At 37.0% G+C, this 27,296-nt stretch overlaps 1 long non-coding RNA gene across 1 annotated transcript in view; it reads left to right on the forward strand.

The window, feature by feature from the left end:
- Positions 1-314: 314 nt before the first annotated feature.
- The window catches only part of LOC132527830 (uncharacterized), a 35,532-nt gene continuing 8,550 nt past the window's right edge, over positions 315-27,296 (forward strand). The window contains exons 1-2 of the long non-coding RNA XR_009543107.1: positions 315-333; positions 16,764-16,798. This is a non-coding gene — a long non-coding RNA (uncharacterized LOC132527830). The remainder of the gene's footprint in view (positions 334-16,763; positions 16,799-27,296) is intronic.

Raw genomic sequence — 27,296 nt, forward strand, 5'->3', positions numbered from 1 at the left:
AGCATGGTGTGATGGCAGGGATGTTTGAATGTGGGGCATCCAGCGCTAACTTTGGTGCTGAGTATTTCTGTGTGGAGCACATTAGTTTCTGGAGACTATGCTTTCTGAATGGAAAATAGAGCTGTAATCAGACAAAGAAATTTTTCTGGTTTTTAATTTATTTATGTTAAAAAGCTTTATAGTGGTATACAAAGGATATGTGCTATCTTTAAATTTGCCTTTATCTAAATAGGATAGAGATATACAAGTAGTATTCTCCTAGAAACTCCACTCTCTCTGATCACCGTATCTGTGTGGGATGAAACTGACTGACCCAAGGAGTCCATGCAAATTGTAAGTGAAAATTATAAGTTTAGATAGGATTTGCATTAACTGACAACCTAAAACTTATCATCTATAAAGTTGTGCATCAAATGTGGCTTACAGGTTCAGTCTCATTGCCATGTTGTTGCACCCGGTATGCTTAAAACCTAAAATAAACATCATTCTCATTCTAACAGTAAAATAGCCACAGTACATATTCAAAAAAGGAACAAAAGGGTACAGACATCCACTTTTATACCCTTTATAAATAAATCATCAGGACTGAATTTTTGCCAGAGCTACTATTTTCCTGTGGTGGAACACGGTTAAAGTTCTGAAGAAGATTTCATGCAGTCAAGCTTCTGCTTTTGTATTAATCATTAGTTAGTTTGTCCTCCTGCTTAACTACTGTATCACCTTGGTCAAATCATTAAATGTCCATATGCCTTAGATTTATATCTGTAAACTAATACAATTAGAATTGAGCTAAAGTGATGTTAATTTCACTCCAGGTTTGATGCCAAGATCTTCTGGAACTTAAGCTCATGGGGTTCATTTGCTAGGTTTGCTACATCTTAACAAGTGTAACCTCTGATTCCCTACTATTCCCTACTAAGTCTCAGCTTCCCTTTCCTGGTTACTATTTATAAAGTATCAAACACAGAACCTCTGAGGGTTGGGAGTGGCCCAGTACACAAGGAGACGACAAGCTTTGCTTTGGGTCTGGAAAAAGATAGAGGCTGGAAAAATACTTGGAATATTGTGGCCACAGGGGAGTAGCTGGACTGAAGATTAAGAACTGCCTGCCAAGGTACAGTATAGTGCAGAGTCTTATTGGATCAAGGCACAAAGATGGTGTGCTGCTTTGTACACATTCAATTTTCAATCACTTAAATAAACATTTTCTAATTTAGGTAGAAGTAGGCCACACTTTTTTTAAACCATTTTTTAATTTAATTTTGCTTTTTCTTTTTAAATCCAAATTAGTACAGGTCAATCAGTTTTGCTCTACAAAAATTGAAGGGTTTTCTATACATTTTCCCTTCCTTCCTTCCTTTCCTCTCTTTTCCCCTCCTTCCCTTTCTTCCAATAGGAATTCTTTTTTCTCAAATATTCCTAGCAAGGCCTTCTGCAAATTATTCTAAAAAATATCTCTCTTTCTTCCAGATGAACTCAGGAGGATATTTCTTTCCTATTATTTGTTACAAAGTTATACATTTTCCAAAAAGCTTGTGCTTATATTCAAAATGGGTTGTTGGTTACCAAACTGGGCTTTTGGTGGTGTTACTGCACCCAGGGAGAATCCTGTTCTTAAAGGAGCAGTGCTCAGTAACTACTGTGTGCATCACTTTCAGGCCTGACCATGAAAATGCCTCCTATTCCCTGATAGGGCAGTTCTCTCATCAGATCCTGACAAAATAATTTTGTGAAGCCATTTGCTGAGTGGAAGAAGGCATCATATTTGCCAGGGAAGAGATATTCTAGTAGGGAAACAGTAGGGATGTTGCCCCTGGATAGAACCTTTATTACTGCCTCATCAGATAGCAACACAGATGCCACTGTAAAGAAAACAGCAACTGATGACAACACTCCCTGTCTCTGGTAACAGTGTTACCCACCAGGGTTCCTGGCCTTCCCCAACCAATAGAAATTGACTAGAGGCCCCACAAGAAATTCAGGCGAGGCTTTATTGGGGCGCCTGCTGCAGCAGCAGGGAGCGAGAACAAACAACAGGTTCCTTCACTTGCTCTTTCAGTGGCAGGGGCAGGTCGAACTGATTCCAATTCCTTATACAGGATGAGGGTAGGGATATGTCCAGGGGTCAGGCTGTAGGGGTGTCTTAGCTGGTTTACTACCCGTTAGGTGGTGGTGTGTGCAGGGGGCATGCGCGGTACCCTGTTTTTGCTCAAGGCTCTTCAAGAGTGGCAATTGGATTTTTTGGTTTCTTTGTATCTTTTGGGTCCAGAATTTGCCCCAACTGTGCATGCACAGTTTTTTTTTTTAACATCTTTATTGGGTTATAATTGCTTTACAATGGTGTATTAGTTTCTGCTATATAACAAAGTGAATCAGCTATACATATACGTATATCCCCATCTGTCCTCCTCCTTGTGTCTCCCTCCCACCCGCCCTATCCCACCCCTCTAGGTGGTCACAAAGCACCGAGCTGATCTCCCTGTGCTATGTGGCTGCTTCCCACTAGCTATCTATTTTACATCTGGTAGTGTATGTATGTCCATGCCACTCTCTCACTTTATCACAGCTTATCCTTCCCCCTCCCCATGTCCTCAAGTCCATTCTCTATGTCTCTGTCTTTATTCCTGTCCTGCCCCTAGGTTCTTCAGAACCTTTTTTTTTTTTTTTTAGATTCTATATATATGTGTTAGCATATGGTATTTGTTTTTCTCTTTCTGACTTACTTCACTCTGTATGACAGACTCTAGGTCCATCCACCTCATTACAAATAACTCAATTTCGTTTCTTTTTATGGCTGAGTAATATTCCACTGTATATATGTGTCACATCTTCTTTATCCATTCATCTGTCAATGGACACTTAGGTTGCTTCCATGTACTGGCTATTGTAAATAGAGTTGCAATGAACATTGTGGTACATGACTCTTTTGGAATTATGGTTTTCTCAGGGTACACGTCCAGTAGTGGGATTGCTGGGTCATATGGTAGCTCTATTTTTAGTTTTTTGAGGAACCTCCATACTGTTCTCCATAGTGGCTGTATCAATTTACATTCCCACCAACAGTGCAAGAGGGTTCCCTTTTCTCCACACCCTCTCCAGTATTTATTGTTTGTAGATTTTTGATGATGGCCATTCTGACTGGTGATACCTCACTGCAGTTTTGATTTGCATTTCTCTAATGATTAGCAACGTTGAGCGTCCTTTCATGTGTTTGTGGGCAATCTGTATATCCTTTTTATGGAAACACAAAAGACCCCAAATAGCCAAAGCAATCTTGAGAAAGAAAAACAGAGTTGCAAGAATCAGGTTTCCAGACTTCAGACTATACTACAAAGCTACAGTAATCAAGACAGTATGGTACTGGCACAGAAACAGAAATATAGATCAATGGAACAGGATAGAGAGCCCAGAGATAAACCCACGCACATATGGTCACCTTATCTTTGATAAAGGAGGCAAGAATATACAATGGAAAAAAGACAGCCTCTTCAATAAGTGGTCCTGGGAAAACTGTATAGCTACATGTAAAAGAATGAAATGAGAACACTCCCTGACACCATACACAAAAATAAACTCAAAATGGATTAAAGACCTAAATGTAATGCCAGACACTATAAAACTCTTAGAGGAAAACATAGGCAGAACACTCCATGACATAAATCACAGCAAGATCCTTTTGACCAACCTCCTAGAGAAATGGAAATAAAACCAAAAATAAACAAATGGGACCTAATGAAACTTAAAAGCTTTTGCACAGTAAAGGAAACCATAAACAAGATGAAAAGACAACCCTCAGAATGGGAGAAAATATTTGCAAACGAAGCAACTGACAAAGGATTAATCTCCAAAATATACAAGCAGCTCATGCAGCTCAATATCAATAAAACAAACAACCCAATCCAAAAATGGGCAGAAGACCTAAATAGACATTTATCCAAAGAAGATATACAGATTGCCAACACACAGTTATTTTTAGTCCCATACAGTTTCTTTGTATTTTGTTGCTTGAGGAGAGGTGTTTCCAGGTACAAGCATTGCAGCACTTCAGCGAAGGGTCCCAGGTCGCAGCCTGTCTCAACAGCAGCCCTTGCCCCACAGGTAGAACAGAAAGGGAGAGGTAAATAGTGAGAAGGAGACTTTGCAAGGGAGTGGTGCAGAGGGGGTAATCTAGCCCAACAGAAAGGAGGATTTTACCACTGACACTGTTTAGAATGACAGCACATGGTGATAATAATAAGCAGACAAAATTTTAGTCAGTCTTACTATTTCTTTAAATTTTCTACAGCCAGTGCTATAACTGCCTACACTTGAGATGAAGGGCTTCCACTGCTCTGTCTTCTCCCCATACCTGGTAAACCACTGCTCCCAGGAGTTGCAACTGTGATTTCTGAGCAAGTTCCTAATCTGCATATTCAATACTACATATTGTTGAAAATATTTGGGTGGAACACTGTAACATGAAAGACCTAGTTGGTCTACTCATATGATTATAACCCCTGTCCCTTGGATGACTACCCATCTCCCCACCTCTCAGAATGGTGTGGAAATTGAGAGGAGCGACATGGAAGAACCTAGCTCCTGGTGCAGCAGAACTTGCATATGACTTAATTTCAAATAGAGTTTTCACGCTGGGGAAAACAGATTTCTTCAGAAAAAGATATAAGTGAAATGGCATTAGACATCAGACGAACTCAAACTCTTTAGAAGAGTGTTTGACATTCAAAAATTTGGTCTTCATCCTGTCAAACAAAGTGAGGAATTCCACTGTGACCTTTGGGAAATTTTCAGCCTTTTAGCCAGGAAAAGCAGTGTAAACAAAATGAATTCATATTCAAATGGCAAAATAAAAAAGTTTCACATGACCCTTCACCTGTTCTACATAAACAACAATGTATGTCCAGCAAACATGTAGCCTAAACATCTGGAGATTTAGTTATCTTGTTGACATAGATAAAATCAATAGATGTTTATAGAAACTGTGATGAAACCTCTTTCTGTGAGCCCTCATCTTTGCGTGCAGCTATAAAATTTAGTGCAGTCTTTCCTCTACCATGTTGAAATAATCGATATCTCCCTCCTACATAGACTGCAGTCTTCATGAGGGAAATGCATACTACCCTCTGGTCTTGCACCCTCACTTTCTAACAGGATGCCTGGCATATAATAACCAGATAGCAACAAAATAGTCACTGAACTCATTCCAGAATGGCTCTCCTGATGTAAGAAAAACAGAAGGAACTAAGGAAGGTAAGACAAGTATACTTGTCCCTAAGGATAAGACACAACACACAACATTTGATCCAGAGATTTGGTCCTTGTGGCTGATGACATGGGTGTGTACTCCTGTTCGCCTGTGTCCATTGTCCATTTTCCTTTTGTTCCCAAGTATCTCTTTGTTTGGCCCTCCTAGCTGCCCTGTCACCAGCCTCAGCTCTCCTGGCTTTATCAGATATCTGAGTCTTGGAGCTTACCTTTCTTTCTTTCAGCACTGTGCTTTTCTGATAACTTTTTTCTTTTGGTGATTTTCATGATCTAAACAATTCATTACAGCTGCAGTGTAAATTCAAGCTCAGGAGTGGCAAAAGATGAAGCTGAAGGAATGAGCAGGTGAAGAACATAATGAAGCTTAGAAACTAGGTTCATTCACACACTGACTGAAGAGTTACTGAATAACAAAAATGTGCAAAACCTCCCATGCAAACTGGACAGGATGGCTACTTTCACCCAGAGCTTACATTGTAGGGGGAGCAAAAGAGTTGGAGCTTCTTGCTCAGAACAATGTAGGGGCTACTGAAGTGCTACAGGAGCAGACTGGGTTTTAGAGCACAGCTCTGCTACAGTGTAGACAGGGAACTGGATGGTGTAAGAGTGAAGACTGGTTGTTCCTTTAGGAAGCCAAAGCAGTTATTTGAGCTGATGACAAGAGCATTCTGGACCAAGGTAATAAGGACAGGGACAGGTGAGAAATGAAAGGATGAGAGTCCCTTACAGGTGAAAATAGATACAATTTGGTGCTGGATTAAATGTGTATGTGTACACTGAAAACAGAGAGTATACCTCCTCAATGTACCTGCAAAGATAAGCATAAAAGCAATGGCAGTAACTTTTCTCCTTTCAGTTTTACAGGTCATGGCTGTACACATAATAGATACCTGGACTCTGGATAGACACATCTGGTTCAAATCCCTCAAATCCCTTCTCTGCCTCCTTCTAGTGGTATTACCTTGGCTAAAATATTTAATAACCACTCTAAGTTTTAGCCTTTTCATCGGTAACAGTGGGATAATAAAAGTTCACAAGTCAGATGCTAGTGTGCACATTAACTGGAATACTGAATGTAAATATTCAAATACATTAATAGACGAATGCACGTTATGTAGTTATATGAGAAGTATTACATGTGCTTCTTGCCTTCAAATATTTATGCAAGGGGAAAGGCATTACATAATTACTTGAAAGTAAAACAGATAATTAAATTAATTTGTGTATATTTAAAAGCTGTACTAAGTATATATATAGATAGATTTAGATATTATTTATATGATTGCAGATACTTAAAAGGAAGTAGTTTAAGGGCAGAAGTTTACAGTAATAGGCAGAGAACCTTAGCTATGTTGAACGTTTACTGTATGCTAAATATTATGCTAGTTACTTTATTTTTTTAATAAATTTATTTATTTATTATTAATTTATATTTGGCTGCGTCGGGTCTTTGTTGCTGTGCATGAGCTTTCTCTAGTTGTCGTGGGCAGGGCTACTCTTCGTTTTGCGGTGCGCAGGCTTCTTATTACGGTGGCTTCTCTCATTGAGGCGCACCGGCTCTAGGCCCTCAGGCTTCAGTAATCTTGGCTCGCAGGCTCTAGAGCGCAGGCTCAGTAGTTGTGGTGCACAGGCTTAGTTGTTCCACGACACGTGGGATCTTCCCCGGCCAGGGATAGAACCTGTGTCCCCTGCATTGGCAGGAGGATTCTTAACCGCTGTGTCAGCAGGGAAGTACCTATGCTAGTTACTTTATATTCATTATTTAATTAATTACTAAAGAATCCTGCGACATAGATTATCACTTACTCAGTATTACAGATACTAGAACTGAGGTCTGCAGGGTTAGGAATTACTGGAATTTGAAATCAGGCTAGCCAACTATAAAGCTCATTCTTATTCTGATATTCAGACTGCTGAGTAGAATTTTCTGTGTTCTTAGTGTATAATGGATTTTTCCTTGTTTAGAAAAATTGCCTATCTATTGACTTTTTCTTGCTTTGCCTCCCTGTGTATACAAGGGAAATATTCTACCGTCTGTGTCAGATTTGTCCTGGGGACAAAAAGACCTTCGCTTAATGATGTCCCTTCTCTTGGTGGGAAGGGAGGGCTTTCTACAACCATCAGAATTCAGGAATATTCTCTTCAGGAAATGAGTGTAGAGGGAAGACTGCAGAACATGCTGGACAAAAGGAAAAATGTGACCTACAAAATATTGTTTTTAGGTCCTGTGAGATTCCATTCAATTTATGTTTCTTTCACTTAAGCTCTGGCCTATTTGGTCAAAGGGAGCAAATTTAGTAATTAGTTCTACTCTCAATTCCTCAGTCATTTCTGTTTTGTGGAGTATAATGATTTCCTGAGGAAAGGACAGCCACCACAGCACATTTCTTAAAAGAAGAGACCACACAAATACACACACACAAACACACACACACACGTATGCAAAATTCCCTATTTTTATACTTTTATCAAAGTAAAATCAAATAGTACACAGACCTTATAATGAAAAGCAAGGCTCCTTGCTCTAAAACTTCCCACTCTCAGTCCCATTACTGAGAAACAACTGTCATTATATTTTTAGCCCTTTCTTCTGGAAGATTTCTCTAAACCTCTAAACAATAGTTATAGAGCTCTATTTCAGGATTAACCATTTCAGACTAAAGTCTTTTTCTATTGCTTCTTTTAATGTGCCCACAAAATTAGTCAATTATTTTTATACAAATAGCTTATAATTATAGTTACCTCTTAAAACTATTATAAATATGCATTATTAAAAACATTAAGTTGCATGTAGTCAATGATGATAAAAAGAGCTGCATTTATTATAATATAATTTTAGTACCGAATGGGTTTACTCATTTATTTAACCATCCTCCTATTGATACATACTTGGCTTAGCTACAGATTCTGGCCTTTATAAATGATGCTGAATAAGCAAAAACTGTTGCTAAATTTGAGCACACACATACATAATTTCCTAGGAAAAATTCCTGTTAATATCGTTTCTAGCACAGCTTTTTGTTTGTTTTTGTCTTTTTGGTTTTAGTTATTGAAACATATTGTTAAACTTCCTTCCAGAAAGTCTATGCCAACTTATTTTCTCATTAGCACAAGGATCAACAAACATTTTCTGTGAAGGACCAGATAGTAAATATTTTAAGCTTATGGGCCAAAGGCAAAACTGAGGATATTAGACAAGTGTTTATATAATAAGAGAGAAACACAACTTCCCATACATTTTTAATTAATGAAGTTCAAAATATAATAATAAGAAGAATAAAAATAAAGCACAATTTTTTTGTAACACAGATCTGCTAATGAAAAAAATAGATTTCTTTTTGGGCAGTAACATTTTGCTTAGTTATATACGTCAGGCAGAATAATGACCCTACAAATATGTCCACATCTTAGTCCTTGGATCCTTTACATATGTTATATAGCAAAAGGGAAGTTGTAGATATAATTGAGATTATGAGTGTTAAAATAGGGAGATTAGCTTGGGTTATTCATGTACGTTTAATTTAATCAAATGAGCTCTTAAAAGTAGAGAGAATGCTCTCAGGCTGAAGACAGAGAGATGCAGTGGAAGAGGTCATAGAGATTAGAAGCATGAGAAGGACTTGACCCACAGATGGTCGAGGGGCCACATGGAAAGCATGAGAAAGATCATGGGGAGTATCTAGGAGCAAAGATTGGCCCCTGGCCAACAGTCAGCAAGGAAATGAGGGCCTCAGTTCTACAACCATAAGGAACTGAATTCATCCAACAACCTGAATGAACTTAGAAGTAGAATCGTTCCCGGAGCCTCCAGAAAGGAACACAGTTTTGCTGACACCATGATGTTGGCTTTGTGAAACTTTAAGAAGAGCCATGCTGTAACTCAGACTTCTGACTTACAAAACTGTAAGATAAAAAATGGGTATTCTTTTTAAGCCACTAAGTTGTGGTAATTAGTTATAGCAGTGACCGAAAACTCACAACATTGGGGTTTCAACTTTTGTGTGCTCTGTCATCAAAATTGGTTGCAAATGTCCATCTGTCAATGTTGATCTGAAATGAGATTTTGTATATATCATCTATGAAATGTATTTTCACACAGGTAGGTACTGTTAACAATCCACAAACATGTGATTTTTTAAAATTAATTAATTTATTTAGGCTGTGCTGGGTCTTACTCGTGGCACATGGGATCTAGTTCCCTGACCAGGGGTTGAACTCGGGCCCCTTGCATTGGAAGCATGGAGTCTTAACCCCTGGACTACAAGGGAAGTCCCACAAACATATGATTTTTATTTTTTTGGATTCCTTTTATTTCTTTTTTTTTTTAAAACATCTTCATTGGAGTATAATTGCTCTGCAATGGTGTGTTAGTTTCTGCTTTATAAGAAAGTGAATCAGCCATACATATACATATATACCCATAACTCTTCCTTCTTGTGTCTCTCCCCCCATCCTCCCTATCCCACCCCTCTGGGTGGTCACAAAGCACCGAGATGATCTCCCTGTGCTATGCGGCTGCTTCCCACTAGCTATCTATTTTACATTTGGTAGTATATATAAGTCCATGCCACTCTCTCACTTCGTCCCAGCTTACCCTTCCCCCTCCCCGTGTCCTCAAGTGCATACATATGATTTTTAATTGAACATATTCATCTCTTGGAAGGAATTTGTGGATTCTATTAGATTCTCTTCTTCATGTTTGCCTTTTAACATGCCATTGCATTGCAGATTAACCACTTTCAATGAAGATTCGGTGGAAGCTCCTCAGTTGCACAGTTAAATTGATCTCAAAATATGGAAATTTCCCATGCACTTTCATCAAGGTCAGACAAAGGCTGCTGTAATTTTAGCAGCAGTGGATGCAGTCTGTAGTTTTAGCTCAGAACTGTAATTTAGCCCATGACCAATCTGTCTAAGAATGGAGATCTAGCTTGTTGTTTTAACTTTTGACAGCATAAGACATAAAAATAAGTTTGCTATTACTTGTGATTCAACAACATCAGTTGCTGTGCAAATGACCATACTGAAGCATACATTTCACATATAAGCATTCTCCTGCCTTTCTTCATGTTCATTAAGAAACATCAAGTTAGCAGCAAAAGCTAATTTCAAAGCTGCTCAGGATTTGATAACAGTGGTTAAGAGAAGTTCTCCTCATTCAGAAAAATTGTATTCTTGGTCCTGAGTTCAAAATCATCCAGCTGACAATGCTTAAGTTCTCAAGAGTGATTGACGTTCACTGTTGACATCACTGGTTCAATAACACCAGATAGAGTCAAATATTTTACGCAAAGTGCCTGCTAATGAATAATATAGGGAATAACCTTAAGCTTTAAACGCTTGGATTCTTCACAAGTTATATGAATTAAAAAAAAAAATAAGCCTCTGTTCCACACAGGTTTTTACCACCATCAATGATAACACATCTTATCAGATTCCACTTCAGGTTGTACTGAATTAGTTTTTCTCAGCTTCCTTGAAAATATTCTCACCTATGTTTATTTCACACAGATTAGTCATGGAGGGTAATTCTTGAGTCATTTCAAACTCATCACTGACTTCTTTGATGAGTAACAACCGACTAGCGTTGGTAAGGAAAGCCACTCAAGATCATTTGCCTTGTCTTTAATTGACTAAAAATGTCACTCTCAATGTTTTCAACTCTTTGAGAAACTGTTCTTGTCAAAAAGTTGATAGTCTTAATTACTTTCTCTCATTACATTTCTTCAATTGCCAAGTCAACGATGGTAAATGGATTTCTTGCTTGGCTAATAAATGACCTTCTGAGAAATTTCATTGCAACCTCATTTTTGCTTTTGTTTTTATTCTTGTGAAGAAATTTGTTGTGATTAGTTATTCCATTTAGATTTTTCTACTTTATCTGATTGTTGTTTTCCCATGAGTTGGAGATGTGATGTGAGTGCATAGTCTGAAAATATCAACATTTATTTGGCACTGCTATAGTATCATTGCTTAATAAAAAAGACATTTTTAATCTAATTTGATAATGAAATAATCCATAATCCACTGTACCATTAGATTGCAGTACTCAAAGTCCACTCTTTTCTTCTTTTCTTATTTTGACATGATATGCAATGGTAATAAAATAAATGTTGTGGTACAGTGATATGCATGGCACCAGAAATGTTGTAGAATTAGAACTGTCACTGTGATTTTGTAGTGAACCAAGCAACGGTGCAAAGCAATGAGAGTGCAACATACGGTCTGTGTCACAGCTGCTCAACTACACGGTTGGAGCATGGAAACAGCCGTAGGCAATGTGTAAATGAATGGGTGTGGCTGAGTTCTAATAAAAATTTAATTGTGGACACTAACATCTGAATTTTATATAGTTTTCATCTGCCACAAATAATTATTTTTCTTTTGATTTTTATTTTACTTCAATAATTTAAAAGGAAAAGCCTGCCCTTAACTCGTAATCCATAAAAAAAGAGAGGTCGAGATTTGGCCTTAGGGCTGTAGTTTGCAGACCCTTGTACCAGAAGAATATCCTTTAATAAAAGATCAAAAATTTCAAATAAACTTAAATCACTAAATATTCTCCATTTATTTTTTAAAAAATATACTTCAGTGAAAATATAGTAGGGGAGAATGGGGAGTATGGAGGTGAAAGGGGAAGGACATTGACTTATTGCTCAGAGCAAGTCTGCTTACAGTTGAACTAATGAAGTAAGAATTCTGTGTCACTATGAGGAGATGGCAGTAGAATAATGTGAATGAAAAGTGACATTTGGATTTGTTTCCCTTTAACTTTTTCAATTTTACTTGTGGGGAATGCTTTAGATTAAGAAAGTGAGAACGTCTACAGAGAAAAACACACATGCAGAAGGAATAAAACATTCCCACCACAACTCTCTACAGTTACTATGTTTTGTTTTATTTTTATCATTTGCACAAATGATAATATTTGTCCTAGATTTTTGTTATCCCTGTTCTTTTTTAACAGTGCAAGTAAGAATTCCTTTACATCAATATTCTCATTATCTAAAAGAGTAAATAAGAGGAATCCCTTTACCTTAATATTCTAAGCTTTTGCTTCTCTTAATTTTCAGAATTTTATTGTACATACAAAAGAGCTGTTTGTACCAAAGTAGACTTTAAGCAGAGATGGACCAGCTCAGTATTTAAAGCTTTGAAATGGAAGACATGGAGGCTGCTCCCAACTCTACCCCCATCACTTGCCTGCCCGCCTGTCCAGACACCTCCTCCCTAGGCCTGTCTATCTGTATAGAGATGTGACACAGCATTGGTTTCAGGACAGGACTAGCCCCAGCCTAGAAAAATTGTGAAATGGGACTGGTGTTTGTCCCTTGTGACCACCTTCAGTGCTTCCCTCCTCTGACCTATTTGATATTTTCAGAAGTCCCAGTACCCAGAGTCTCATATTTAGTACTTCTTGTTTTCATGCCCTATGACAGGTACTCAGACCAGTACCTTTATGCTTTTAGGTGATACAATACCAAGTTTGATAAACCAAGTTGTGCTATCATAATACCTCTTATTAATAAAGCAATTATAATGCTAATGATCTTAATCATAATAGGTAACATTTGTGGCATCCTTACTAAGAGCCAGGGCCTTTGCAGGCACTGTTTTATTTAATCCTCACCAAAGTGCTGGGTGGGCGGTATTCATTGCTATAGGGTTCTAGATGAATTAATTGAGGCTCCAAGAGGATAAACAACTTACTTAAGTTCTCATAACCACTAGATGGCAGAGCCTAGATTCAAATCCAGATGCTTTTTGTTCCAAAGCCTATATATAGATTCTAAAGAGAAAGCTGATGAAGCAAATGAAAAAGTCATAACTATCTAAAAAGAATTAGCCTGCTATTGTGTGAGCTGTCACTTCCTCTAGCTCTCAATTATTAATGAGTTAGGCAGCCAAGACAAGGGTCAATTATAACGTTTATGTATCTCTATTTTAAATGAAACCATTATGCGGTAGCCTCAAGTTAAATTTCAGATAAAGTGGGCAATATACAGAATATATTAATGTAAGAGCAACTTAGATAAAATATAAATGTTATTTTACAATATACAACCCAGTTGGCTGCACTCAATTGAGGGTATAACCACTAATTATATTTACTTCAAAACCAAAATAATATTTTGTGTGGACATGTTAAGTTACAAAACTGTCAATAGGAAACTCAGGATCATAGATTCCTTGTCCTTTCTTGTAGAACTTTTACAGGAAAGCATCCAGAATTTGGTTGTTCTGATAAAACACAAAATAATACTCTGTATCTTTTAGAAGTCTCCTCTGATAGCATTTTGGTGTGCCCCATTTGGAAGGGTGGGCCTCTTCAGTCAGCACTAATTGATTTACCTCACTTAGCATAGTTTAGCTGCTCAAAAAAAATGTCGATTTGATTTAAGAAAACCTATTTCATGAAAACCCCAAGTTCTAAAATAGGTAAGTGATTTATAGTTTCTAGTGCCTCCTTTCTTCATAAAAAGCAATTGACTTTTTGGCCTCTGTTTAAATGATCATCAACTGATTGTGTTAAAGATGACTATGGAATAGATCAAACAAAAGCAATGCATAAAATAAACACTCATAAGTCTGGGTGGTTGTGTAAATGTGAATGTGAGTTGTTGAAGATGATTTATTATTTCAAAGTCGTGAGCAAAAATCCAGCAAAGTCCAACATATCATGTAAGAATATCACTAAGTGAGGAACTAAAGGTCTCTGTGATTTTTGTGCAGTGGAAATGTACATATTTCACAAAGTCAAAGGGACCTGAATTTTTCCCCAATGTGTAGGCTTTGCCCAGATCTATGAGTTAAAGAAAAATGGGTAAACATCACTCTGATGCAAGCTTGCCTGTGTTGAAGACAAATGTATACTGATGCCATAATGTGGTGAAGTCAATAGTAGCAAGGCCAGATAAGGTAGAAATTCCCAGAAGATTAATAGTAATCAAATGATGGTAATGACAGCTGAACAATTTACAATGTACTTATTCTAGGACAGACATAGTTTCAAGGATGTTCTAAATATTATTTATTTAATACTTTCCATAATATTGGACTCTGAGACTCTGGGAAGTTATGGTCACTAATTAAGTGGTAAATTGGGTATATAAAGGCTATCAGTCTGTCTCCATAAAACCAAGAAGAATCACAATTAGCTATACCTATGTAGAACTTACTGTTTTAGCAGATTCTAATGATTGGTAATAAAATATTAACACGTTTTTAAATGTAGTTAACCATACAGTCATTGTAAAGACGACCAGCAATCATATTCATATAAGATATGATGAATCTTTTGACAGTGAACATTTAGAGTACTGGCTTAATTTTGTCACTCGTCATAATCCCCACTGTTGAATTGTACTCGTGTAAGATTTTGCAAATTTTGTTCTTAAATTTAAATTCCCTTAACCAGCTTTTTATATAGAGTATATTATCTCATTCATCAGGTTGAGAATAATCTTTTCATTGGGCAGCATTCAATGCACTTATCAGTTGCATTACAAATTCTTATTCCCAATGTTATAAATTGCAGTTTTATGTCTCATGTGTTTCCCATCCTGTGCCTCCCATGTTGATTATTGTTAATTGTTCACATCCTGCACCACCACATGATTACTTTACCTCTCTTTTCATTTCTATTTGTTCTCTTTCCTTAATATTATCCATCTCCCTTCTTTGGTACAGAAGTTTTAGTTGAAGAGTCAATTTGATGTATCTTTTAATGTTTCATCACTATGTTTCTGTAGTTCCTCAGAGCTATTTCATACATTTTAATACTTCTTGGTATAGTAACCTTTGATTTAGTTAATAAATATTTAGAACCTATACTGTTATTATAAAAACTAATGTCCGTTTGAAGTTAAAATAGGTCATTTAATGTTAGTTACAATTCCAAATTTAATTATGAATAATGTTAAATAAATATGCATTCACAAATGCACACAATTTTATAAATAGTCACTACTTACCTGCTATCTTTTGTGTCAATATTGATAAATTAACAAGAGTCGTTTTACATGATCATTGGGTATTTGACTGAAGAGAAAGTCATTCCCAGGGAAGCTTATAAAAACCTTGCTCCTCCACAGAGAATAGCTGCTATCAGCTGGGCACTTTACAGGCTGCTTAACTTATGTTGTCTCTAATCCTCACAGCAGTCCTGCCAAGCAGGTATTTTTAGTGCCATTTTGCAGCAGGCTCAGAGCGGTCCTCCTGCTAATGATTATCTGTGCTAGGACTTGAGCTGAGAACAGCCTGATTTAAAAGCATATCATTTTTCCACATTAGGCTGCAAAAAAATCTCAGAAGGAGAAAAAATAATTATCCCATGAGAAAATCAGGCTGCCGAGAGCTGCAGAATCTCTATCCCTTGTCATCTGTCCATGCGTGGGGCTGGCCACTCAATAATGCAGACCATACATCAAAATACAGAATGAGCACTGGTAGCCAGCTAGAATCCATAAATGTTCAAATAAATTTTAAAAAGTCATGTGTAATATTCATCAGCTATCCCACTGCAGTCTTGACTTAGCTTCATTCTTGACAGAGGTAAAGTTGCAATAGTGTTCAGTCATCCTTTAAAGGAGCATGCACCCCAGTATTAAATATAGTTAATTTTTCACAGCTTTTAATTCACACCAAGAATTTCATTGCACACTTATTATATAAACAAGTGTCTAGCATAACCATTTTTTTCTATTAAAATTTTTGCAGTAAGCAATATTATGAAAGTTTACCATCTCTTGGTTTTATGGTATCCAACAGCAAGTAAATCTGGGCAAAATTACCATAATTTAGGATAACTGAGGTGAGGGAAAATATGGAGAAACAAAATCTTTATATTTTAGCATATTTTAGTTACCTTAATGTCTTTTTATTATTGAAAATAGTTGATCTACAAATATTACATTAGTTTTAGGTGACCTACGTAGTGATTCAACATTTACATACATTATGAAATGATCACCACATCAAGTCTAGTGACCATCTGTCCCCACACGAAGTTATTACAATATTACTGACCATATTACTTATGCTGTATATTATATCCCCGTGGCTTATTTATTTTATAATTACAAGTTTCTACCTGTTAATCCACTTCACCTATTTCACCCAAACCTTCACTGCTCTCCACTCTGGCAACCACCTGTTTATAGATCTCTTTATCTATAAGTCTGTTTGCAATTTGTTTTGTTTGCTTGGTTTGGTTTTTACATTCCAAATATACATGAGACCATATGGCATTTGTCTTTCTTTGTCTAAATTATTTCACTTAGTATGATATCCTTTAGATCCATCCATGTTGTAGCAGATGACAAGATTTTATTTTTTTATGGCTGAGTAATATTCCATTATATGTATATATATGACATCTCTATCCATTTATCTGTTGGTGGACACTTGAGTTGCTTCCATATCTTGGCTATTGTAAATAATGCTGCTATGAGCATTGGGGTGTATATATCTTTTTGAATTAGTGTTTTTGTTTTCTTCAGGTAAATACCCAGAAGTGAAGTTCCTGGATCATATGGTAGGTAGTTCTATTCTTAATTTGCTGAGGAAGCTCCATACTGTTCTCCACAGTGTTTTCACCAATTTACATCCCACCAACAGTGGGATGTTTACCAGTGCCAGTGTCATCAAGGTAGAACAAGCTCCCCAAAATGGCTGCCACCAGCATCTCCATCCCCAGGAGGAGTCCCAGTTGCCTCCTGCCTCTCTGGGAAGCTCTCCAAGATTAGCAAGTGGGTCTGACCCAGTCGCCTTTCAAACTACTGCCTCTGTGCTTAGACTTGGAGCGGATGACATTTTCCACATGCTCTTTGAGAGCATAGTCTCTGTTTCCTATAGCCCTCCAGCTTTCCCAAACCCAAGTCCCACTGGTTTTCAAAGCCAGATGTTCTGGGAGCTCATCTTCCTGATGTAGGACCCCCAGGCTTGGGAGCCTGATGCAGGGCTTGGACCTCTTGCTTCTTGCTCCTTGGGGAGTACCTCTGTGGTTTGATATCTCTTTAGTTTAAGCATCGCTAACCTGGGGTTGTGGGTCCTGACTATACTGTGTCTCCACTCCTCTAACCCATCTTGTTGTGGCTCCTCCTTTATATCTTCAGCTGTGGAAATCTTGTCTGCTAATCTCCAGTTTATTCTTATAGATAGTTGCTCTGTAAGTGGTTATAATTTTGGTGTGCCCGTGGGAGAGGGTGAGCACAAGGTCTTCCTACACTGCCATCTTGGGGAAGACCTCTACTCACTTTAATCTTTTAAAATTTTTGTGGCTTTTACTCTCCTTTACCTAAAACAAAAGCACTACTTTTTTTTTTTATTGTTCAACATCTGGTGATGGCAATAATAAAAATGAAATTATATAAGACATGCTGCAGATGATTGAGAAGTGTTACTCAAAATATGGACCTCAGTCAGTCAACCAAGCATTACCTGGGAGCTTGTTAGAGGTGCAAATTCTCAGTCCCCACCACAGATCTACTGAATCAGAATCTCTGCAGAGATTCTGGGGTAGGGCCCTGAAATCTGTTTTCAGTTAAGCCCCCCAGGGGATTCTGACGCATGATCAAGTTTGAGGAGCATTGCTGTAGATCACTGCTGCTCATCATGAGGTCCTGAGACTGGAAGCGTCAGCATCACCCGAGTGCAGAATCTTGGACTATGTTCCAGCCTATTGCAATTATATTTTATAAGAGTCCCATGTTATTAGTAAACATATTAAATGAAGACCTAGATAAGCTCTCACTGGACAACTAACTCCAATATATTCCTTACATCTGTCTCCTGTCCTAAAATTGCTGATATTCATCTACTATGAACAAAAATGACTGTTTTTGATGGTTTTAATTCTAACCTTGCCTTTTCATATTTATGGAAAATGAAACCTAGGCAGTAATGAAATAGTAATCCACCGATGGGCTAAGTCTACTGACCATGATTCCTTTATTATCCCTAAACGGTGTGGTGGAGTTCGTACCAGCACTTCTAGTGTTGGTGTACAATTTCTCCTCCATTGCCCTTGCCAAGAGGTAGATTATTTGCTTCACCAATATTCTGTGTTAAAGCATTGAAACCTTTTGTCAACATGCAGTTAGGGGATCCATTACACTTCCATCAGTCAGTACTGAGACTAGAATTAATTTATAAGATATTAAGCTGTGGTGAAATAAGCATTGGTTATGAGTCACAGCATGCTATTCAGCCCTAGTATAAATATGCATTAATTGTGTTTTTTGATAGTTCATAGACTGTTCTGAAGCTCAGTTTATTGATATGAGAAACATGGGAAAAATTGAATTAATAATTTTATATTGTCTTGAATTCCAACTCAGTGATTCAGTAATCACTTCAGTGACTTCAATGGCTAAAACAGGGTTATCAAACAGGTTTGCTTTGTAGGGGCAGAAGGAATCAGGCAAAGAAAGGTTCAGCACAAAGGGGAAGTCATTGGGGATAACACCATGCAAACAGGCACACAGAGGTATCACCAATTCTTCTCTGGTGCATGGATGAGTGTTAATAGGGCCACCAACGCAAGATCCTTTCATGGACTCTTTTCTGTAAGCATTAATGTTTGACCGTACATGTTATCACTTCCATTTTGAATTTCAGGTATATTTGTGCTCTCCATTCATCATAATTTCTGGATCTATTAGGGAAATTCTTGTTCCCTTTTGCCCCTTTCCGAGGCTGTGTTGGGCACAGCAGTGCTGGGGAGTCTGACAGCAGCTATCCCCAGACACAACAGACTTCCCTGGCATGCTTCATTTAATAAAAATAGTTTTTGGCACTAGCATAAAACCTTACATCCTTGAGTGTTAAATTATTTCATAAACATTAATTCTTGCAGAATTCCTGCAAGGCAGACATTATAGAGTCACAGATTCATGGAGACTTGAAGATAAAAAGAACTTCAGAGATCATCTACTTCAAGTCATTTCATTTTTCACGTGAAAAAAATTGAAATCCTAAAAGGTGAAGTGACTAGTCCAAGCAGTTCTCTTTTTAAAAATGTAAATGCAAGACAGGTGAATAACTCCAAGCCATAGAATGCATTTTTAATTATTGTAGAAATTAAACTTTAAATTTCATTTATTAGTCTAGGGAGAAAGTTTATTCTATCTTTTTAAAGGCAGACCTAAAGGGTAGAGAAATGGGTAGAGATGGGTTAATAAAATGATGTCAGTAATGAGTGATAATTTAAAGTAGCATACCAGTAAGCAGAAGAAACAATGTTATTTCTACTCACTTAATCTGAAGATATGGAATGAGACAAATTGCTAGAAATGAGTCTCTCTTTATTAAATCTGACAACCTCTCCTCCCATCTTTAATCCTAGATAGATCCAATCACCTCTTACCATTTTGTCACTCCTTTTTCCCACCTCCACATATTAATCATCTGTCACTTTAAAGGAAGAAGGAGTTTGGAGGGAGAAGAAAGAAACTGACCCTGAAGAGACCTACTAATCCATAAAGACGGTTGGTGGGAAGGTCATCATGGGATCTTTTTGCTTCTGTTCAGAGACGGGAGACTGACACAAAAGCTACTGAGATAATAATATTTATCCCTTAGGTGCAAGGCGTCTTCAGGGATTCAAGGCTGCTGTTTGAGACTTCACAGGCAGCAGAAAGATATCTTATACATACTAGAACCTACCACAAAGTTATAGGTACTAAATGCATAATAGTGGTACAAAGGAAGTGCTATGGGAGCACATGGAAAACATATGATTTCAAAATGGGTGGATTTGGGGAGACGGGGGGGAAGAATTCAAAGTGAGTCTAGAGAAAATGATTAGCAAAAATGAGGGTGATAGGGAGAGGGCATTCCAGATAAAAAGGAATATATTTAATCAGAAGCATCATGTTCTTTCTTTCCCTGAAAAACAAAGAGAAATGGAAGAAACTCCTAGGGATGAATAACAGTATTATGGTGCAGCCAAAGGACTAATTTGTGAAAAAATAATGCAAGAAAATGAAGATATGAATCATGATTATTGACAATGAGAAGAGTCCACTTGAGGGAACTTATTTGGAGCATTTTGAGAGAACTTACTGTTGGGTTGATAAATAAAATGAAGAAAGGTGAAACAGGATTACATTTCAGAGAAAATGAAGAAATATGAGATCGATTAGAAGACAAGGAAGGCCACAAACTCCTCACTTAATGCTGTGTAATACAGTCAGCTAAGCACAGCATTGACAGAACATTGGAAGACATATGGATTTGACCTAACCAAATAATAACTTTACCTTTCTAAACTGGGGCTAGCTTTTCAAAGTCTTCTTTCCCGAGAGACATGACTAAATCTACAAATGTATACCTCAAAAGATAATACAATGGAAGATGTGTGATTGGTAGCCTAAGAAAATGAGCAAGAGTTACGGTAATATGGTAAATGTGAGTAGATGATGATATTTTAAGTAGTAATATTTGAAGATAAATGTGGTATCTCCTCCTTGAAACCATAGCAGGTTAGAGCAACTGTGACTTTAGGAATTATTATTAATATGCATAACAGTATAGATGAGTCTCAAAATATTTCTATTGAGGAAAAGAAGCCAAACTTCCACTCCCCTAGCCCCCCCAAAAGAGCACATAGTGTGTGATTCCATTCATAAAAAACTCTAGAAAAAACAAACTATAGGAACAGAAAACAAATCAGTTGTTGCTTGGGGATTGGGGCAGGGTAGGGCATGAAGAAACCTTTGGGTACCATGGATATGTTTACCATCTTGATGCATAGTTTTATAGGAATATATATGTGTCAAAACTTATCAAACTGTACAGTTTATACATGTGTATTTTTTGTATGCCAATTATATGAATTTAGACATGAGGGAATCACTAGAGTTTCAAAATATGGAAGTATATAGTCAATATAAAACTAACATAGGGCTTCCCTGGTGGCACAGTGGTTGAGAGTCCACCTGCCAATGCAGGGGACACGGGTTCGTGCCCCGGTCCAGGGAGATCCCACATGCCGCGGAGCGGCTGGGCCCGTGAGCCCATGGCCGCTGAGCCTGTGCGTCCGGAGCCTGTGCTCCGCAGCGGGAGAGGCCACAACAGTGAGAGGCCCGCGTACCGCAAAACAAAATAAAACAAAACAAAACAAAACTAACATAAATATATATTGCATTAAACAAGTAAAAATAGGTGAATACACTAAAATAATCAGTTCAAAAATAATTCATGATTAAATATTTGACTTTTACAATGGATAATTTTGGAGGTATATAAACAAAAATTAATATAGGAGTGCAACCACTAATGTCCATAATTTTATTTCCTGTTAAAATAATTTTTGCAATGTAAATCTAAATTAATTTATAGCAGCTAGTTAAGTCATGGTTATACTTCTTTGTTGTTTAATGGTTTAATATTCATGTGCCACCATAGATCAAAGACTGTTTTCTTAGAAAAATATTGACTAAATTTAGCTTTCTCTTGGGAAATAAAGACTTGTAAAATTTAAATGTGCCTGAGAAATGCAAGCACAGCTTAAAAAGTAATGGTTTTTAATGGCTTTTAATCAAGAAAATGGCTTGTTAATGTAAAGCAAAATAATCAACAGATTCTTTTCAAATGTATGCGGTAGAAAACTTGAACGGAATGAATTTCTTCCCTGACTAAAGTCAGTATCTTTGTTTGGCCTTGAAATTTTTAACGATTACTGACGTGAACAATATTTATGTTTATTTTCTCAGTATCCAGAGTCTAGTGCTGTTTCAATGTAGATTTTCGTGTTGGGAAGATTTGAATTTAGTATAGACCCTGAGCGTTTCTTGCTGGGTAACTTTAAGCAAGTTATTTGGCCTAATACTTAATTTCTTCATTGTCAAATGGGGATAATACCAATATTCAAATCATCGGGTGTTGCTATGGTTAGATGAAAGTGATTCTAAAATACATAAATAGTGTTTGATATACAATAAACTTCAATACAAATTAGATATTGTTTTTATTGCTGTTGTTGTCTGGACTTGTTTGGACTGAAAGATCAATATGGGACCAATTATCCTTGTCATACTAAGTGCATATGCTGCCCTCTAGTGAATGAAAAAAGCACCACATTGGAAATTAAGAAGTGTGGCTCTTGTCTCAGGTCTGATACTAGTGAGCTGTGTCACCTTGAATGTAATATAATGTCTCTGACTCTTAGTGTTTTTTTTAAGGTTACAAAATGTTATTGGTTAGTAGCTTTTTAAATTTTCTTAAATTCTGTTGAAGTATAGTTGATTTACAATGTTGTGTCAATTTCTGCTGTATGGTAAAGTGATTCAGTTGTATATATATATATTCTTTTTCATATTCTTTTCCTTTATGGTTTATCACAGGATATTGAATATAGTTCCCTGTGCCATACAGCAGGACCTTGTTGTTTATCCTGACTCTTAGCTTTTTTCATCTATAAAATGACAGGGTTGGACCATCCACTGGGTTTCAAAAATGCATATGAGGAGTCCTAGAAATATAGACAATTCCTTAGTTGATGCTCATTGAATGGGAGAAAAAGGGGGAGGTAAAAGAGATGGGGTTCAACTATCTCGATCTTTGCTTCAACCAGAACATCCTAGAGAATTAATGTTTAGTTTTGAATCACTTAGAAGTATTTTGCTTGAACAGAAATCCCATAGCTTTATAAGTTTGAAATGCACTAGATTTCATAATTTCTAAGGTTTTATTAGCTCTATAGTTCTGCAACTGTGTTTGACTATTATAAGATCTGACTTCAAAGCCTTTCATTAATACAATCATACTAAAGGTTGAAATAATTGTATTTTCTCATTAGGATGGAGAAATTCATATAATATGTGACAAATATAATAATTAACAGTTTTATGCCTTTATAAAAACCTTTTAAAAGAGGCATCATTACCCCATTTGAAAGACAAGGACAATGAGACTCAAGAAGTTTAAATCATCCCATAGATACATGATAGATTTGGAATTTAAACTCGCATCTAGCCAACTCCAAATATAATTTTCATCCTTTTGCAATTAACAAATCACCAATGAAAAGGCCAATAACAGAGGAAGAACTATCCCAAGCTGCCACCCAACCTGCTTCTGTAAAGTCCACATTGGGTCTCTGGATTGTTGAATTCAAGCTTTCACTGAGCACTTACTCTGTGTCCAGCACCTTAGATTATATAAGAATAAGTGGAGTGGAGGACCTATCTTCTAAGAGCTTATAATCTAGCCAAGAAGCTAGACCTTTAGTAGGAAGCTGTTATAAGAGTGAACACAGATACATGGTATAGTCTAAGTTTGCTGAAGGTAGGAAAAATCAAAGAGATCATAAATACAGAAGCTCAGTCCATCTGCAAATAGTAATATTTCCAGATGTACATGAAATAGGGTGAGTCTGGCCAAGTGCTTCAGCAGGAAGGAGAAGGCACAGGTGTCTTTTAACATCAACTTCAGAAGGATAAGGCAGAGGCAAGCAGAGAAAAAGTTATGCTAATCATTTAAGTCTTTGGTTGGTAGCTGAGTTCCTGTATAATATTTGTCACAGTAGAGCAGCCAGGTCTTACAGCCTCAGTAAGCATGGCCATATAGCCCTTTTTAAGGCTGCCAGCCATAATCACCCAAACGGACATTGTCAGAAATCAGGAAAAGTCCAGGAGCAAGCAACCACTGAGGACACCTTCAAGTATCATTAAGGCCACAGCAATTACCATGTAGCAATTCTGCAAGAAGAACTGAAATTTTGAATGAAAGGGTACAAAATAGCAAACATAGGAGTTGCTTTAGCTTCAAAGAAAAACAGTGAAATGAGTGCAAACCTAAAAGGATGGAAGGAATTTCATCATTATGAGACTGCTGTTTCCCTTGGCCAAATTAGGTTTGATACAATCTAATGCATAAAGAGAGTGATCTTTTCGACATAAATTCTTCTGGGTTTGGGGAAACTCTAGAGCTGTCCTTATTCAATCTGAGTGGCTATGGGAAAAAGAAGATTCAAATAATGGAAATAAGAATTGCCATCAACTCTAAGCTATAACTGAATATTGGAAGTAAAATTAAGTATTAGACTGTAAAAATGAAATCCTTTAAAATGCTCAATAAAGAGCATATTGTATCTTCTGTTCTTTTTGAAAGACTTAAGTACCTAGATACAGATTCCTTAAAATGAAAGCAAGCTCTGTACCTCTATAGCATACCTCTACAGCAATTTGTTTCATATTAAATAGTGTTTCAGCTATTTTTGTCTGGGATTGGTATGACCAAGAAGCTTATTTGTCTTCTTTTTATTTGAGAAACTGCCTCCTTCCTGACAGTAATGAGGTTGGCATAGCTGATGTGAACTTGATCCAGATTTCTAATGCATGCTGGGAGAGGGCTTTCCAAATTGCAGGATCGCTGGAAAGTGATCGCCAGTCTGCACAGTTCCAGTCCTTAAAGGGAGACCTGCTTCCAGTCATTAGTGTGGCTGAGCATGTGGTAAGGGGCCTCCAATAGAAGCAGGCCTTCTGGACACCCTTGGACTTCTACGCTTCTGGAATTTGGCATTGACTGTTTGCACTTCCTGCTTCATTGAGGTGACCCAACTCTGGGTGCATCTTTTCTGCTCCAGGCCCTGTAGACAGGGCACAAATTCCATACGATAACAGTAACATAAGATACATATGAGAGGCATATGAGAGCTGAAAAGGAGAACCACTGGAGTGGAGATGTGGAAGACAAATCACAAGCACGGTGTTGACCAGTTATCTCAGAACCCAAGAGCAAACCTTTTACTCTCAGCCATGTTTTCTTCATTATAAGTCAAGCAATTCACTGATGGATTTACAGCAAAGGAAACATAATTATGACATGAGGTTTAGGGCACAGAGTTTCTGAGCCTCTTCTGCCACTACCTCCCTGCGTGTCTGATATAAACCCCTTGGCTTCTCTGAGTTTCATTATCCTTTAAAGTAAAATTCAGACCAGGAATCTTCAAGATTCCTTCTACTTCTAAAGTCCTAGGATAGCACAGTTTTATTGATATCTATTTTAAAATATGTTTTAACAATCATAGAAAAAAATGAATACAAAATAGTTCATTCTTCAGAAAAATACATTTCATATGTAGTGAATACAAATATATAGACAAGAATAATACCTACAACACAAGCTAATGTCTTTAATTTTGGGGTTTTACTGTTCATTGATGTTATTTTTAATGACATTTTCAATCTGTGATTTGTGTTAAATCCAATGGCTTTTTAAGTGCTGGAAAGACAGAGTTATTCTCAGCTCTGACTCCAATAATGACTTACAGTTAGGGTTAATTTGGTAAATTGTCTGAAATTGCAGAAAAGGCCCAGATCCTATTCTTCTGAGGTAAATTTGGCTGGTGGCTAGTGTGTTGCATTATCACGGTTTTTTCTTAATCTTGATGCATTGTATTGATAGATGAAACAAATTTATAGTTAAGCATAATTGCATAGCATCATAAACCTTCAGGTTTATAAAGTGTCTCAAGGATCATCTGGTTAAATCTTTACTCTGTACTTGAATCTTTTCTCCAATATCCCCCTAAGCAGTCATCCATCCCATATTCAGAATAGTTTCCAAGGTGCTCTAAGATTCTGACACCGAGTGGAGGCTTCAACGAGGTGATCTCCTCTGTTGGATCTGGAATGGAGTTCCTGCACATCTCTCCTTGTAAGGCTTGTCCTATATTTGCATGCCCTACCCCAAGTCTTATTATAGCTAGTACATGTTGGCTCACCATTCAAACTCAGTATGTCACTGCATCTTCTTCTAGGTGTGTTTCTAACCCCAAATTTTTCAAATTCTAGTAGAAGGGTGTATTTGTCACCTTTAAAACGTTTCTTCCACTGAACACTATCGTGATCATATTATCTTACTGGTGAATATTACTGGATTATCCAGGGTTTTCAAGAGCACCATTTTTAGTTCCGTTGCTTGTGGATTTATTTCTCAAGATACAGAGCACCTTTATTATACTCGGGTGGTATCTGGTGCATCTCATCAAATTGCTACTGCCTGTACTCTTCAGATTAAGGCACTATTATGCTGTTTCTTAAACCTGGTGTATTATTTTATAGAGCAGGTTTTATTTTGTTATTTTATTGATAGATGAAATGAATAAATGGTTAACATAATAGTATAATATCATAGATCTTCAGGTTATTAAAGCATTTCAGGAACCATCTGGTTAAATCCTTATCAAATACTTGAATTCCTCCTCCCCCATCCTTCCAAGTGGTCATACATTCTATACTCAGAATATTCGGTCCTATAAAAAGTTTATTCTTCAAAAGCTAAATATTGACTTATCATATGACCTAGCAATTCCACTTCTAGGTAAATACTCAAAAGAATTGAAAACAGAGACTCAAAGGATACCTGTACACACATGTTCATAGGAGCATTACTCGTAATAGCCAAAAGATGGGTGGAAAAAACCAAGTGTCCATCAACAGATAAATAAAATGTGGTTTATATATACAATGTAATATTATTGAGCCATAAGAAGAACGGATGTCCTGAAAGGGCAGCAGCTGGCTTGGACATTTACTTCTAGGCTATGCAGTAAGCAGAGCTTTTCGAAGTAGGCATTCTGATCCAGAACTTAGAATACAGCCTTTTAGACATAGACTGAATATACCAGAGTGTCTGGGTGCACATTACTATGCAAACAAATGTCTACACAAGTAGGTTTTCTACTAACAACCTCACTGGAAATGTGTTGTCTCATGTGTAATTTCTGTTAGTGGCCATTTTAATGAAGTTCAGCACCACATGCTGGGTTGATGGTTTTCAACAGCAAGGTAAATGCAGACAAAATTACTATTACTGAGGATAAATGGGCCAGAAAGAGCATAGTTAAAATAAATAATTATTGGAACATAGCTTATAAAATTGAAAACAATCTGGAACTTTTAATCCTCGATGATATCAACGTGGATTCATGAGAGGATGTGAAACATGCTAAAATTTCTGTTGCATTAAAAAATTTGGATATAGATACTGAAAAATACCTTAGATTAACTAATTAAATACATACA

The sequence above is a fragment of the Lagenorhynchus albirostris genome, chromosome 10 (assembly GCF_949774975.1).
Source record: "Lagenorhynchus albirostris chromosome 10, mLagAlb1.1, whole genome shotgun sequence".
Lineage (NCBI taxonomy): Eukaryota > Metazoa > Chordata > Mammalia > Artiodactyla > Delphinidae > Lagenorhynchus > Lagenorhynchus albirostris.